This window comes from Carlito syrichta, unplaced genomic scaffold (assembly GCF_000164805.1).
Source record: "Carlito syrichta isolate Samal-C Ts95f unplaced genomic scaffold, Tarsius_syrichta-2.0.1 Scaffold309741, whole genome shotgun sequence".
Taxonomy (NCBI): Eukaryota; Metazoa; Chordata; class Mammalia; order Primates; family Tarsiidae; genus Carlito; species Carlito syrichta.
The window spans coordinates 49,960-65,879 of record NW_007253837.1 but is presented as its reverse complement, the minus strand read 5'-3'; positions in this window follow the sequence as shown (position 1 = coordinate 65,879).

Sequence of the window (15,920 nt, the reverse complement as noted above, 5' to 3'; positions counted from 1 at the left end):
TGCTATAATGTCAGTATCACTCTGGTATCACAGCCAGGGAAAGACACACAGAAAAAGAAAACTGCAGTCCAATATCCCCTATGAATATAGATGCAAAAACTCTTAACAAAATATTATCAAACTGAATTCAACAGTACATTAAAATATATATTTTATGACCAAGTAGGTTCTATCCCAAGGATGAAAGGGTGGTTCAACATACACAAGTCAATAAACATGATCCACTACATAAACAGAATTAAAAACAAAAGTCACAGGATTATTTGAATAGACGCAGAAAAAGCATTTGATACAATCATGACAAGACCCTCAGAAGAATAGGCACAGAGGGAACATTCCTCAAAATAATAAAAGTCATATATGACAAACCCACAACCAATGTCATCCTAAAAGGAGAAAAGTTTAATGCATTCCCACTCAGAACTAAAAGGCAAGAATGCCTCCTTTCACCACACCTATTCAACATAGTACTGAAAGTCCTAGCAAGAACAATCAGGCAAGAAAAAAAAATAAAGGGTATCCAAATTAGAAAAGAAGAAATCAAGTTATCTCTATATGCCAACAATATGATCTTATACCTAGAGAACCCTAAGCACTCTTCCAAAAGACTCCTGGATTTGATAAATGAATTTGTAAAAGGTCAGTATACAAAATCAACACACACAAATCTTTTGCACTTCTATACACCAAGAGTAACCAAGCTGAGAATCAAGAACTCAATTTCATTTACAGTAGCAGCCAAAAAGCTAAAATAACTAGGAATATATTTGTTTGTTTATTTATTTATTATTATTATTATTTTTTTGAGTCGGAGTCTCACTCTGTCACCCAGGCTGGAGTGCAGTGGCAATGTTCATGGCTGCTGCAGCCTCAACCCACTGGGCTCAGGCAATCCTTCCTCCTCAGCTTTCCAAGTAGCTGGAACTACAGGCATGCACTACCATGCCCAGTTTATTTTTTTATTTATTGTAGAGATGAGGTCTCACCAAGTTGCTCAGGCTGGTCTCAAACCCCTGAGCTAAGGCAATCCGCTCACCTTGGCCTCCCAAAGTGCTGGGATTACAGACTTGAGCCACTATGCCCAGCCTAGGAATATATTTAACCAAAGATGTAAAAGATCTCCACAAGGAGAACCACAAAACTCTGATGAAAGAAATGCTAGAAATTTCAGAAATTCACAAACAAATAGTGAAGCATCCCATACTCATAGATTGAAAAGATCAACATTGTTAAAATAACTTTCTTAGTCAAAGTAATCTACAGATTCAGCACAATCCCTATCAAACTATCAATGTTATTGCTCACAGAATTAGAGCCTAAAATTCACATGGAACCAAAAAAAAAAGCTAGACTAGCTAAAGCAAACCAACGCAAAAAAAAAAAAAGTTAGAGGCGTCACATTACCTGACTTCAAATTATATTGCAAGGCTGAGGGTGTACCATTACCTGACATCAAATTATACTGCAAGGCTGAGAAGCATCACATTACCTGACTTCAAACTATACTGCAAGGCTGTAGTAACCCAAACAGCATGGTACTGGTACAAAATCAGATATATGGATCAATGGAACAGAATAGAGAATCCAGAAATAAACCCAAATACCTACAAACAACTGATCTTTGACAAAACAAAAACATACACTGGAGAAAGGACACCCTATTCAACAAATAGTGCTGGGAAAATTGGATAGCTGCATACAGAAAAATAAAACTTGATCCCTATCTCTTCCCATACACAAAAATTAATTCAAGATGGATTAAGGACCTAAATCTCAGACCTGAAACTTTAAAAATCCTAGAAGAAACCCTAGGAAAATCTCTTCTGGACTTTGGCCTAGGCAAAGAATGTATAGCTAAAACTCCAAAAGCAAATACAACAAAAATAAATAAGTAGGACTTAATTAAACTAAAAAGCTTTTTCACAGCAAAAGAAATAATCAACCAAGCAAATAGACAATCAAGAAAATGGAAGAAGATATTTGCAAACTGTACATCTGGCAAAGGTCTAATATCCAGAATCTACAAATAACTCAAACAAATTAACAAGAAAAAAGCAAATAACCCCATTAAAAAGTGGGCAAATGAAATGCATGAGAAGACTGCTCTGGAAAAAAGATACACATATGGCCAGCAAACATCACTCACTGTCAGGGAAATGCAAATCAAAACCACAATGAGGCCGGGCTTGGTGGCTCAGCCTGTAATTCCAGCACTTTGGGAGGCTGAGGCGAGTAGATTGCCTGAGCCTGCAGATTCGAGACCAGCTCAGGCAACTTGGTGAGATCTCATCCCTACAATAGATAAAAAAAATTAACTGGGCACAGTAGCATGTGCCTGTAGTTCTGGCTACTTGGAAGGCTGAGGCGGAAGGATCATCGGAGCCCAGCAAGTCAACACTGGTGTGGCGGTGAGTGTGCCACTGCACTCTAGCCTGGGCAACAGAGTGCGACTCCAATTCAAAATTTAAAAAAAAAACACACACACAATGAGATGCCACCTTACACCAGTTCCAATAGACATTATTTAAAAATCAAAAAACCTTAGGTGCTGGCACACATGGGGAGAAAAGGGAACACTTATGCAATTAGTAGAACTTGTATGTAAAGCGGTATGGAGATTTATTGGAGAACTAAAAGCAGATCTACCATTTGATTCAGCAACCCCACTACTATGTATCTACCCAAAGGAACAGAGGTCATTATATGAAGAAGACACCTGCACTTGAGTGTTCTTTTTTCCTAATATATTTCATTTTAGAGATGTAGGGTGCAATTCAGGATCAGGTCTACAAGTGGGCATTGTACCGGTAAAGTTTGGGCCTCCCTTCGGTCCCCACTTTGTCTGGTTCGAGATCAGATACACTCATTGATGCTGTGTTCCCCCACCCCAAACCCAGACACCTGCATGTCATCACAACATAATTTACAATTGCAAAGATGTGCAATCAACCTAAATGCCCATCAACCTATCAATGGGATAATGAAAATTGGTATATATGTAGTATGAAATACTACTCAGCTATCAGAAAGAATGAAATTATGTCTTTTGCAGCAACTTGGATGAAGTTGGAGAATATCGTCCTAAGTGAGTAACTCAGGAGCAGAAACCAAAAACAGTATGTTCTCACTTGTAAATGAGAGCTAAACTAAGAATCTGCAAAGGCATGAAGAATGGGATAATGGGTACTGGAGAAGGGGAAGCAAGGGAAGGGGTGGAGGAATAAAAAAATCACCTATAGGGTGCATGTGCACAAGTGGGGGTGGCGGATACACTTAAAGCCTAGACTTCTTCACCACTATACAATGCAACCATGTAAACAAAAACTGTTTTTACCCCCTAAAGTTATTAAAATAAAGAAAAAAACTTAGTGTGTTAAAAGAATGATTGACTGGGCGAAGTGGTTCATGCGTATAATCCCAGGACTTTGGGAGGCCAAGGAGAGAGGATTGCCTGAGCTCACAGGTTCAACACCAGCCTGGGCAACATGGTGAGACCTCGTCTCTACAATAAATCAAAAAATTTAGCTGGGCGTGGTGGCTTATGCCTGTTGTTCCAGCTACTTGGAAGGCTGAGGCAGAAGGATCACCTGAGTTCAGCAGGTTGAGGCTGCAGTGGTCTTGAGCATACTCCAGCCTGGGCGACAGAGTGAGACTTCAACTCAAAAATAAACAAACAAAAAAAACCACAATGATTGTTTATTATCTCTTTCAGCGTCTTTGAGTCAGGAATTCAAACAGGGTGTACAGGGAGGCCTTTTATTTCTTCTGCTCAATGACTGGGACCTCAGTTGGAAGACTGAGGCTGGAATCACCTAAGGTTCATTTACAGGTCTGGTGGTTGATGCTGGCTATGAGCCATGGTCCCAGTAGAGACCTACCCTTCCTTACAATACAACAGCTGAGTTCCAAGAATAAACATCATAAGAGAGGGAAAGTGAAAGAAACTCTCTCCTTTTTGTGACCTAGCCTCTTAACCACAGAAGCCATGTGGGATCCCTTTCATTTATACCCTGTTGGGACACGTGGGACTGTTACAAGACCCTGGCTTGAGTCATGAGGGAACATTACTCCCATCTCTTAGTGGGAAACATGCCAGTCAGATTGCAAGAAGAGCATATGGGATAGGATAAGGTGCGGCCACCAATGTGAAATACAATTACACATTCTTACTCACTGGCAAAAATCATAAAATGAGCCCTGGATTTAATCGACACCAGGAAATACATCCCATGTCAGGAGTCTATAGACAGCCAGAAAATGGAAGGATCAGAGATTGTTCATGACTGGGGGATCCAGGCAGGCTTCACAGAAGAGGCAGATTGGGAAGACTTCTATTTATTTATTTGCTTACTCACTTACTTATTGGGTGCCTAACATGCTAAGTGGGGAACATAATAGAAAATTCTATTTCCAAGGCACAGGCTGGGTGATATCATAGAGAGGGGCTCAAGGCTTTCCTCTCTAGTGAACTATTCACTGGCACCCTTAATTCTCTCATGGCAATGTGTAATTTCATGGCAATGTGTCTTCCAGCACTGCTGGAAGCCAGGAGTGCTGCAGAGATTCTGAGTCATGTTTTCCATGGCTTCCCTTTATTCTCTACTCCAAGAGCTAACAGGACCCTAAGAATCATATAACTAAGGAATTTGGGGAACAGGTTAAAAACATTTATATTACTAAAGGAGAAAAGTTCTATAAGACACACTGAATAGAATTAAACAGTCTATTGGTAGACCATTAAGTTGCCATTTTTATCATCTTCAAAAAAAACCAAATGTGGGCAACCCCTTCAGGTCCCCTCCCACTGTGGGAGCTTTTCTGTCCTCTCAATAAATCCTGCTTTCTAAAACAAAACAAAACAAAACAAATTTATTGGGACATATAAATTCACGTATTTAAAATATATAAAAGTGAATGCTTTTCTAATTTTTATTTTCTGTTTTGTTTCACTCTTTCCCATTCTCTGTCTCTCCCTCCTCGTGTGATTCTACATGGAACAAAGATCAAAAAACTTTACTTATTGGTGAAGAAATACATAGGAAAATCCAAGTGACATTTACAGTAATTAATAATTGGACAACAAAAACTAGAAATGTCAAAGTCATCATTGTGATCTTTAAAAAAACCCATCACTTAATTTTTCTTGAACAATGAAACTTTCAACTATGCTAGGGCATTGGGTTTTTTAAAAATAGCTCTAAGCCTTATATTTTATTACAGAACAACTTTCTAAAGTAGGGTATGCCCCAGATTTATACATTTGGTGTTTTAAGAAAGCAATGTTCACTATTTTAAACCCAGACACATATAAAATAACTGACTTAGAGAACTCAGTGTAAATTCCGTGTCTCTTTTCTGCTAATAAAAAATTGACTATAAATCAACTGTAATTTCTTTCCTCATGTATATGATTAGCTTATAACTTTAGGCTTATCTTGAAAATAGATCATCAGATAACTTTACTGTTCAGAAATTTGTGACAATCAACAGATGCATGAAAAAATGCTCAGCCTCACTAGTCATCAAAGATATGCAAATTAAAACTACACTGAGATACCACCTAACTCCAGTCAGGATGGCTATCATCAATAACTCAAAAAACAACAGATGCTGGAGAGGTTGCAGCAAAAAGGGAACACTTCTACGCTGTTGATGGGAGTGTAAACTAGTATAGTCTCTGTGGAAAACAGTGTGGCGATTCCTAAAAATTCTAAAAATCGATCTTCCATATGACCCCACCATCCCCCTACTAGGAATATACCTGAAAGAGCTCAAATCACTCTATAAAAAAGATACCTGCACACATATGTTTATCACAACATTGTTCCCAGTAACAAGAACATAGGACCAACTATGCTGCCCATCAAAAGAGAACGCTATAAAAAAAATGTGGTACATATATACAATGGAAAACTACATAGCCATAAAGAAGAACAAAATCATGAACTTCACAGCAACCTGGATGGGTTCAGAGTCTATAATACTGACTGATGTGTCACAGAAACAAAGAACTGAGTATTACATGTTCTCACTCATAAATGAACCTTGAACAATTATCTTAATACTATAAGAAAAGGACTGGCATTAGCGGGAATCTGCCAGCAAGGGAGAAGGGAAGAGGGATTGGCAGTAATAGGAATCTGTCTGGGGAAACGGGGGACACACCTCATCAACAAGGGTACCTGCATAATGAATATTTGTATACCTCACCCTGAATTGTACCCCACATCTTTAAAATAAAAAAATTAAAAGAAAAAAATAAATTTGTAAATCTTAGTACTAATAGAGGACCAAGATCTAGTTATTTAAAAACAAAGTGATTTCAAGAGACTAAGAATTTTATTAGGAACAAATTTTTTTTTAGGTTGAAGAATATTTTTTAACACAAAAAAACAAAGATTCCAAATTCCCATTTCTTCCTTCTGAAGCTCATTAGAACTGGTTCAGAGATAAAGTTCAAATGCAGTAAAATGTAGATAAACTAGCTCATCAAATTTAAGCAGATTCAGTGGCTTCCTCATTATGAGAAATCACCTAGATAATCTGCTATCTCCTCTCTGCTTCAGAGGTAGTTTTCTGCAATTCACATCAAGATTTAAAAGTACAGAATGATTTCTAGGTGTGGTCTAAGAAGTTCAAGGAGGTCACATCTGTATTCATATAATGGTCTCTAGGGTAAAAACATACTACCAAAACTACAATTAAATCAATGGATTAAAAACACAAGAATATGAGAAGTGTAAATGAGCAACCATTAGTGATAAGACCTACTTGACACCCACGTTCATGTGAGAGTAAGTAGAAGGAGGAAAAGGGTGTCTAAGTGCCCTGAGAACAAAAGCATCTAAAATCATCAACAGGAACTGCTTAAACATAGCATAAGACTAGAAGGAGTTCTGCAAATTCTGATGCACAAGGGACAGCAAGAGCATTGTGGGAAGGTCAGCAGGTGCAGAAATGGTCTTGGTCCCGAAATTTTCAAAACTTGTAATCCTGAGCTCATGTCTATGGTAAACAGCTCTGTCTTAGTGTGCTCAAACTGTCACAACAAAACACCATAGACTGGGTGGCTTAAATGACAGAAATTGATTTCTTACCATTCTAGAGGCTTTGAAGTCCAAGAATAAAGTTTATACTTCTTTACAGAACCTTAATGCAGGGCTCCATTCTTATTATCTCATTTAATCTTAATCACATGCTCAAAGGCCCTATTGGTGTGGGGTTAGGACTCCAATATATGAATTTGGGAGAAGAGGGCATAATTCAATCCATAACACTCTCATTGAGGAGAAATTGAATTTCACTAAGGAGAAGTCCATAAATTGAGCAGGTCAAGGACATGTGGAGCAAAGAAAGGAAAGTTCAAATAAACACGGGGGAGAAGAGCAGAAATCACAGACAACCTTCTGTTTTTGTTGTCTGTAGCTCACATAATCAGAATAACATAAAGAAAGAGAACATGAACTAGATCCAAGATGGCCACCATGGAGCGGCAGACCAACCCCTCTCTCACTGAGCAAGGCAGAGGATAGGGAGCTAGCCACTGATAGACAGAGACACCACAAACACTTTTGAATGGATGAAAAACCCTGCACCCAGCAAAGTCTTCTTTGAACAAATGAAGAACAGAAAGTGATGGCAGACACAGGAATCCAGGCACCTCATCCCCCACCACGTGCCAGACTCACAAGAAATGATGTCCTGACCAGCAGACAAAAGTGGACGAGTGAGGCAAAGACACTTTGGAATGGTTCATCCTCTCCACTTGCACAGGTCATTGGTCCCATGAGGAAAGAGTCCTGGGCAGGGCACAGTGGTGGGCAACTGCAGCCCAAGCATAACAGAAAAAGAACCTGTGCTGGATAAACCTCTATAAGCTTGGCTTCCCATAGGGCTGGCAATGTATGAGCAAGGAAGGCCTGCCTACAGAGTGAACCCAACTGATATGCACTGCCAACAGCTGGTGGCCATCTCCCCAACCAGATAAAAAAGAAACACCTCCAAACCCTAGGTCTCTACAGGGCAGAGTCGGTCCCCTCCTCTGCAACAGACAACTTGCTGTATTTCAAGAGCAAAGTGCAGACCTGAACAAGGAGGGAGCAACACACAGACAGCAGACAGGAGATTCATTCTCTGCTCACTATCCAGGTAACAGCAGCAGGGACTGAAAGATGGTCCAACAAGTTTAACAGTGGAAGAGAAAATCCACAGTGACAGAAACCACCCGCAAGGCGGAACAAGGAACAGAAGTGAATGTCTCTTCCTTTCTCATTGAACAATATATATTGAACCACAGAAACGAGGTTAATTGAGTAGCTGCACACCAAATAAACCAATAAAGTAATTACAGAGAGTGAAGAGAGGCCTGTCATAAATGAGGAAAACTCAATGAAAAACTACAGGAAACTCTGAGTCCTAAAGAGACAATGCCCAAAAAAGCAGCTGTCAGAGCACAATAGAAACCTCCCAAAATGAGCTGTCCTAGTGACAGGTGCAGGAATCAAAGAGTGGATGGCAAAAATGAACAGAAACCAAGAGAAACTAGAAGTGAAACTCACTGAAGTCATACAAGAAATAAAAGTGGAGTTAGCCAATTTCAAAAAAGTCCATTCTGAAATAATGGAAATGAAAAATATCTGGAAATTAAGAACACAGTAACAAGCATAGGAAGTAGGGTCAACCAGGCAGAGGAAATAATCTCAGAGCTTAAAGATCAAAATATGGAATTAACCCAATTTGTTAGAAACATAGGAGAAAAAATCTTAAAAAGAAGGAGCAAAGCCTCTGAGAGATGTGAACTATGTTAAGATGCCAAAACTACTCCTGATTGGTATACCAGAAGCAGAACAGGAAACAGAGATCACCACAGGACAAGCATTCCATGAGGTCATTTAAGAAAACTTCCATATCTTGCAAAGAGAGGAGGCAAGAACAAGAAATTCATCCAAGACCAAGAAATTCAGAGAACCCCCCCCATAAGATATCATATAAGAAGACCATACCCAAGGGACATAGTAATCTGACTCTACAAAATAAGCATGCAAGAAAAAAATCCTAAAGGCAATGAGAGAAAAATCAGACTATCTACCAAGGAAGACCCATCAAGGTCACTCCAGACTAATCTGCAGAAACACATTCTTAAAGACAAGCAATTCAAGCCAAGAATTTCCTACCTTGCCAAGCTAAGCTTCATCAGTGATGGAAAACTAAAATCATTTCCAGACATCCAATCCCTAAAACAATACACTGCCTCCAGACCAGCCCTTCAGGAGATATTTAAGAAGGTGTTGAACACAGAAAAAAAAAGAATGGTCATACTCACCAAAAAAACACAGACAAGCACACAGTTAACAGTGTATACAGAGTGCTCACAAAAAATTAAAAACACACATATATAAATACAAAGTAAAAAGGAAACAAAGCAAGTCTCTAAGAGCCTTATGACAGAGATAAACTCTCACATTTCAATAATCAATTTGAATGTGAATGGGCTAAATGTGCTACTGAAGAGACATAGAGTGGCAAATTGGATAAAGAAGTATAATCCAACAGTCTGCTGCCTTCAGGAAGGTCATATCACTGCAGAGGACACACACTGGCTCAAAGCTGGAGGCTAGAAAATGAACTTTCAGGTGAATGAAAAATAGAGGAGGGCAGGTGTAGCCATTCTGATATCAGAAAAAGCAGTCTTCACCCAGCAATTCCCCTATTGGGAATATACCCGGAGGAACTCAGATCATTCTACAAAAAAGATACCTGCACGTGTATGTTTGTTGCAGCTCTATTCACAATAGCAAAAACATGGAACCAACCATGCTGCCCATTGAAGCTGGACTGGATTTTTTTAAATGTGGTACATATACACAATGGAATATTATGCAGCCATAAACAAGGACAAACATATGGACTTTGAAGCAACTTGGATGGATTTAGAGTCAATCATACTCAGTGATCTATCACAGAAACAAATAACAGAGTACCATATGTTCTCACTCATAAGCAGACCTTGAACAATTACCATAATACTATAAGAAAGGGATTGGCAGTAGTGGGAAACTGTCAGGGGAGGAGGAGTGGGATTGGCAGTTGAAGGAAACTGCTAGGGGAAGGAGGAGCACACCTCATCAACAAGGGTACCTGCATAATCAATATTTGTATACCTAAATTGTACCCCACATTTCTATAATAATTTTAAAAAGGAAAGAAAAAGTAGTCTTCAAACCATCAAAGTTAAAAAGGATACGCAGGTCACTACATAATGATAAAAGGCTCAATCCATCAGCAAGAAGAATTCATCATAAACATATATTTACCCAACATAGGAGCACCAGATTTTATAAAACAACTACTAAGTAAGGCAAGAGAGGACACTGGCTCTCACACAATCATAGCTGGAGACCTAAATACCCCACTAACAGCTTTAGATAGATCATCAAGGCAAAAAAAAGAAGAAAAAAAAACCAACAAGGAGATGCAGAGCCTTTACTCAATGCTTGATCAAATGGATTTAATACACATCTACAGAACACTCAATCCAACATCAATGGAGTATATATTCTACTCATCAGCACATGGAACATACTCCAAGATCAATCACTCTCTCATACATAAATCAAGTGTGAGCAAATTTCAAAAGATTTCAATAATACCATGCATCTTCTAGGATCACAGTGGAATAAAAATAAATATCCCCACCAATAAGAACCCCCCAAAACACACAAAGACGTGGAAACTGAACAACATGCTGCTGAATTACTTCTGGGTTAACACAGAAATCAAAACAGAAACAAAAAGATTCCTGGAAACAAACAAAAACAAAGACACATCCTATCAGAATCTCTGAGATGCCATGAAAGCACTGTTAAAAGGAAAATTTATTACATTGCATGCACCTATCAAGAAAACAGAAAAATCACAAGTAGACAGCCTAATGTCACACCTGAAGGAGCTGTAAAGGCAGGATCACCTAAATCCTAACTCCAGTAGAAGAATCCAGATCACCAAGATAAAATCACAGTTGCAGGATAAAAAAGACAAAAAATATCATAGAAAAGATCAACAAGAAAAAAAGCTAATTCTTTGAAAGGGTAAATAAGATTAATGGACCCCTAGCCAGATTGACTAAAAAAAGAGACAAAGTCCAAATGAACACAATTAGAAACACAAAAAGCAAAGTCACACAACTGACACTGAAGAAATTTAAAAGATTATCAGAGATTACTATGAATATCTGTATTCAAATAAACTAGACAGCCTAAAGGAAATGGGGGACTTTCTGACATCACACAACATCCCAAGGTTGAAACAGGAAGAAACTGAAACTCTAATCCAGGAAATCAACTCAGTAATAAGAAATTCCCCCACTAAAAAAACCCCAGACCAGATGGCCCCAGCTAAATTCTATAAGACACATACAAGGAGGAGCTGATACCAATCTTATTGAAAGTATTCCAGGCAATTGAGAATGATGGAACTCTCCCCAACTCATTTTATGAAGCCAAAATCATACTGGTACCCAAACCTGGCAAATTCAACAAGAAAAGAAAAGTACAGGCCAATCTCCTTGATGAACATAGATGCAAAAATTCTCAACAAGATTCTGGCAAATCAGAACCAACAACACATCTCAAGGATCATCCACCATGACCAGGTGAGCTTCATTCCTGGGCTGCAGGACTAGTTCAATATTCATAAGATCATAAATGTAATTCAATGCATTAACAAATGTAAAACCAAGAACCGCATGATTGTATCATTAGAGACAGAAAAAGCATTCAACAAAATTCAACATCCCTTCTTTTTTTAAATTTATTTTTTATTTATTTATTAATTATAAGGATGTGGGGTACAATTCAGGATTAGGTATACAAACAGTGATCATGCAGGTACCCTTGTTGGTGAGGTATGCCCCTTCCTCCCCTAGCAGTCTCCCTCAACTGCCAACCCCATCCCACCTTCCCCTGACAGTTTTCTGCTTCTGCCAATCGCTTTCTTATAGCGTTATAATTGTTCAAGGTCACCTTCTTGATAAAAAACCCTTGAACACCTAGGCATAGAAAGAACATTCCTCAAAACAGTAAGAGCCATCTATGATAAACTCACAACCAATATCTTACTCAACGGGCAGAAGTTGGAAGCTTTCCACCCTAAGAATGGGAACAAGATAAGGTTGCCCACTCTCGCCCCTCCTATTGAACATAGTGCAAAGTCCTAGCTATAGCAATCAGGCAAGAGAAGAAAATCAGGGATGTTCAAATGGAAAAAGAGGAAGTTAAGCCATCCCTCTTTGCCTACAATATGATTCTATACCTTGAAAACCCTAAAGAGTTTTTCAAAAGCCTCCTTCCACTGGTAATCAAAAGACAGTTGCAAAAGACAGTTGCATTTCTATATACCAGCAACAAGCAGAGAACCAAATAGAAAGCACAATTCCATTCACAATAATCACAAAAAAACCGAAATATTTTGGAATCCACCTAACCAAAGGAGTGAAAGACTTTTGCAATAAGAACTACAAAACACTGCTCAAAGAAATCAAGGATGACACAAACAAATAGAAAAACATTCCGTGCTTATAAATCAGAAAAATCAATGTTGTCAAGATGTCCATCCTACCCAAGTCAATCTACAGATTCAATACAATATCCATCAAATTATCAACATCATTTTTCTCAGACCTGGAAATGACAATACAGAAATTCATATGGAAACAAAAAAGAGCATGAATATCTAAAACAATCCTTAGCAAAAGGAACAACTTGGGAGGTATCACACTTCCAGACATTACGTTTTATTACAAGTCTACAGTAACTAAAACAGCCTGGTATTGGTACAAGAATAGGCACATCGATCAATAGAACAGGACAGAGATTCCAGAAGCAAAGACATGGTCTGTCAACCAACTCATCTTTGATAAAGCCACAAATAACAATCACTGGGGAAAGGAAACCATATTTAGCAAATGGTGCTGGGAAAACTGGCTGACCACATACAGAAGAATGAAACTGAATGCCTACCTATCACCATAAACAAAATCAACTCAAAATGGACCAAAGACCTAAACATAAAACATCAAACTATAAGAATCCTAGAAGAAAACATAGGAAATACCCTTATGCACATTGGAGTACAGACCTCATCGGCTAAATGGGACCTACTCAAACTGAAAAGTTTTTACACAGCAAAAGAAACCATCAAGAGAGTAAAGAGATAACCCACAGAATGGGAAAATATATTCGCAAATTATGTAGCTGACAAAGGTCTAAAATCGAGGATCTACAAGGAACGCAAATGAAGTGAAAGGAAAAAGAAACTAACAACTCCTTTAAAAAGTGGGCAAATCTACTTGGATGGCTGAGGCAGAATGATCACCTAAGCCCACCCAGCAGGTCAAAGCTGCAGTAGCTGTGAGCGTTCTACACTCCAGCCTGTGCGACAAGAGTGAGACTCCAACTCAAAAAAAAAAACAAACAAAAATCGGCAAATGCCATGAACAGTTACTTCTCAAAAGGCAACATACAAGTAGCCAACAAACGCATGAAAAAATGCTCAGCCTCACCAATCATCAGAGAAATGCAAATCAAAACTACAATGAGATACCACCTAACTTTGGTAAGGATGGCTATCATTAATAAATTGAAAAAACAACAGATGCTGGTGTGGGTTCAGAGTAAAGGGAATGCTTCTCTGCTGTTGGTGAGAGTGCAAGTTAGTTCAACTCCATGGAAAGCAATGTGGCGATTCCTAGAAGAACAAAAAACTGACCTTCCATACTCCACCAATTCCTCTTCTAGCGATATACCCAGAGGAATATAAATTGCTCTACCATAAAAGACACTTGCACATGCATGTTTATTGCTGCACTATTCACAACAGCAAAAACATGGTGGAACCAACTCTACTGCCCAACAAAAGAGGAGAGGATAAAGAAAATGTAGTATATACACACAATGGAGTGTTATGCAGAAGAACAAAATCATGAACTTCACAGCCAATCAGATGGAGTTGGAAACCATAATATTAAGCGATCGATCACAGAAACCAAAGAACTGAATACCACATGTTCCCATTCATAAATGGGCACTGAATATTTGTCACACTAGCACAGGGAAGGGATCAACAGTCACTAGGCGCTACTAGAGGAAGGAGTGAGGGGGGAAGGTGGGGAGAACATGTAACAACACAAAGGGTACCTGGTCCACTACTGGGAGAGTAGGGGCCACCTAGAAGTCCAAACTTAATCTACATGCAGCCTACTTATGTAGTTCATTCTCACTTGTACCCTACATTCCATAATTGAAATTTAATAAAAATTAAAGAAGAAAGTGAACAAAGAAAAAAATGGTTCCTCAGAGAAATATTAGATATATTTAGTTGCACCAACATATACATAATAGTACTACCAGAAAGAAAAAAGAATGAAAAAGGGGCATAAAAAAATTCAAAGAAATAATGGCTGAAAACATCCCAATTTTGCTGAAAAACATTAATCTACACATTCAGAAAGCTCAGCAAACTCAAAGGAAGAAAAAGGCAAAGAGGTTCACACCCAGACACATTTTAGTAAATATGCTAAAAGATAAAATTAAACAGAAAACTTTGAAAGAAGCAAGAGAAAAATGACTCATCATGTACAAGGAAGTTTTAATAAAATTAACAGCTAAATTTTCAGAAACATGGAGGTCAGAAAACATGGCGGTCTTATTAAAGTGGTAGGACAGAGAGATTGTCAACTGAGAAGAGTAAAAATGAAGACACACATAACAAAACTTATGGGATGCAGCTAAAGCAAAGCTTAAAGGAAATTTATAGCTGCAAATGTCTACATTAAAAAAGAAGAAAGACCTTAAATCAACAACCTTACCTTATTCTTCCATGTTAAGACACTGAAAATGGAGGAAAAAAAAACTAACCACAAAACAAGCAGAAGAAAAGAAATCATAAGGACTAGTGTGGAAATTAATTAAAAAGAATAGAAAAACAATAAAGAAAAGCAACTAAATCAAATATTGGTTCTTTAAAAAGATCAAAATTGGCAAACTCTTTAGCTAGACTGAACAAGAAAAAAAAGAGAAGACTCAAATTCCTAAAAGCATAAATGAAAGTGGGGACATTACTATCAACATTACAGAAATAAAATAAGAGAACACTATGACCAACTGTGTGCCAACAAGTTAAATAAATTAGATAAAATGAAAATTATTTTTTCCTTTTGTGTATATTTTGTTTATAACTGCATATTTTATGAGATATGTCTTTCACTGTTCCACATTGTATAAGAAGTGTTTATACTAGGTGCATGTTATAAGGTGTGTCTGTCACTGTTGCAAGTCGTGTAAGAAGTGTTTTTAACTGGCTACCTGGTGTATGAGATGAGTCTTTTTTCTATGTCTTATAAGAGGTGCTAATACTGGCTGTATGTTATATAAGATATGCCTGTGACTATTGCATTTTGTATATGGGGTTGTAATACTAGTGCATGTTTTAGAAGATGTGTCAGTCTCTGTTGCATGTTGTGTAAGAAGTGTTAATATGGCTACATGTTGTATGAGATGAGTCTGTCACTGCTGCACGTTATGTAAGATGTGTTTATAACTTGCTGCCTTATGTATGAGATGTGTCTTTCAATAAAATGGACACACTTCAAGAAAGACACAACCAACCAAAACTGACTCAAAAGAAATAGAAAGTCTGAATAAACCTATATCAAGTAACCAGATTGAATCAGTGATTTACAAACTTCCCACCATAAAAAGCCCAGGACCAGATAGTGTCACTGGTGTTTTCTATTAAACATTTAAAGAAGAATTAATATCAATTCTTCATAAACTAGTTCAAGAAACAGAAGATGGAAGAACAAGGGAACACTTCCAGCTCACTTTTACATGTCATATATCTGATAAAGGGCTTGTTTCCAGAAC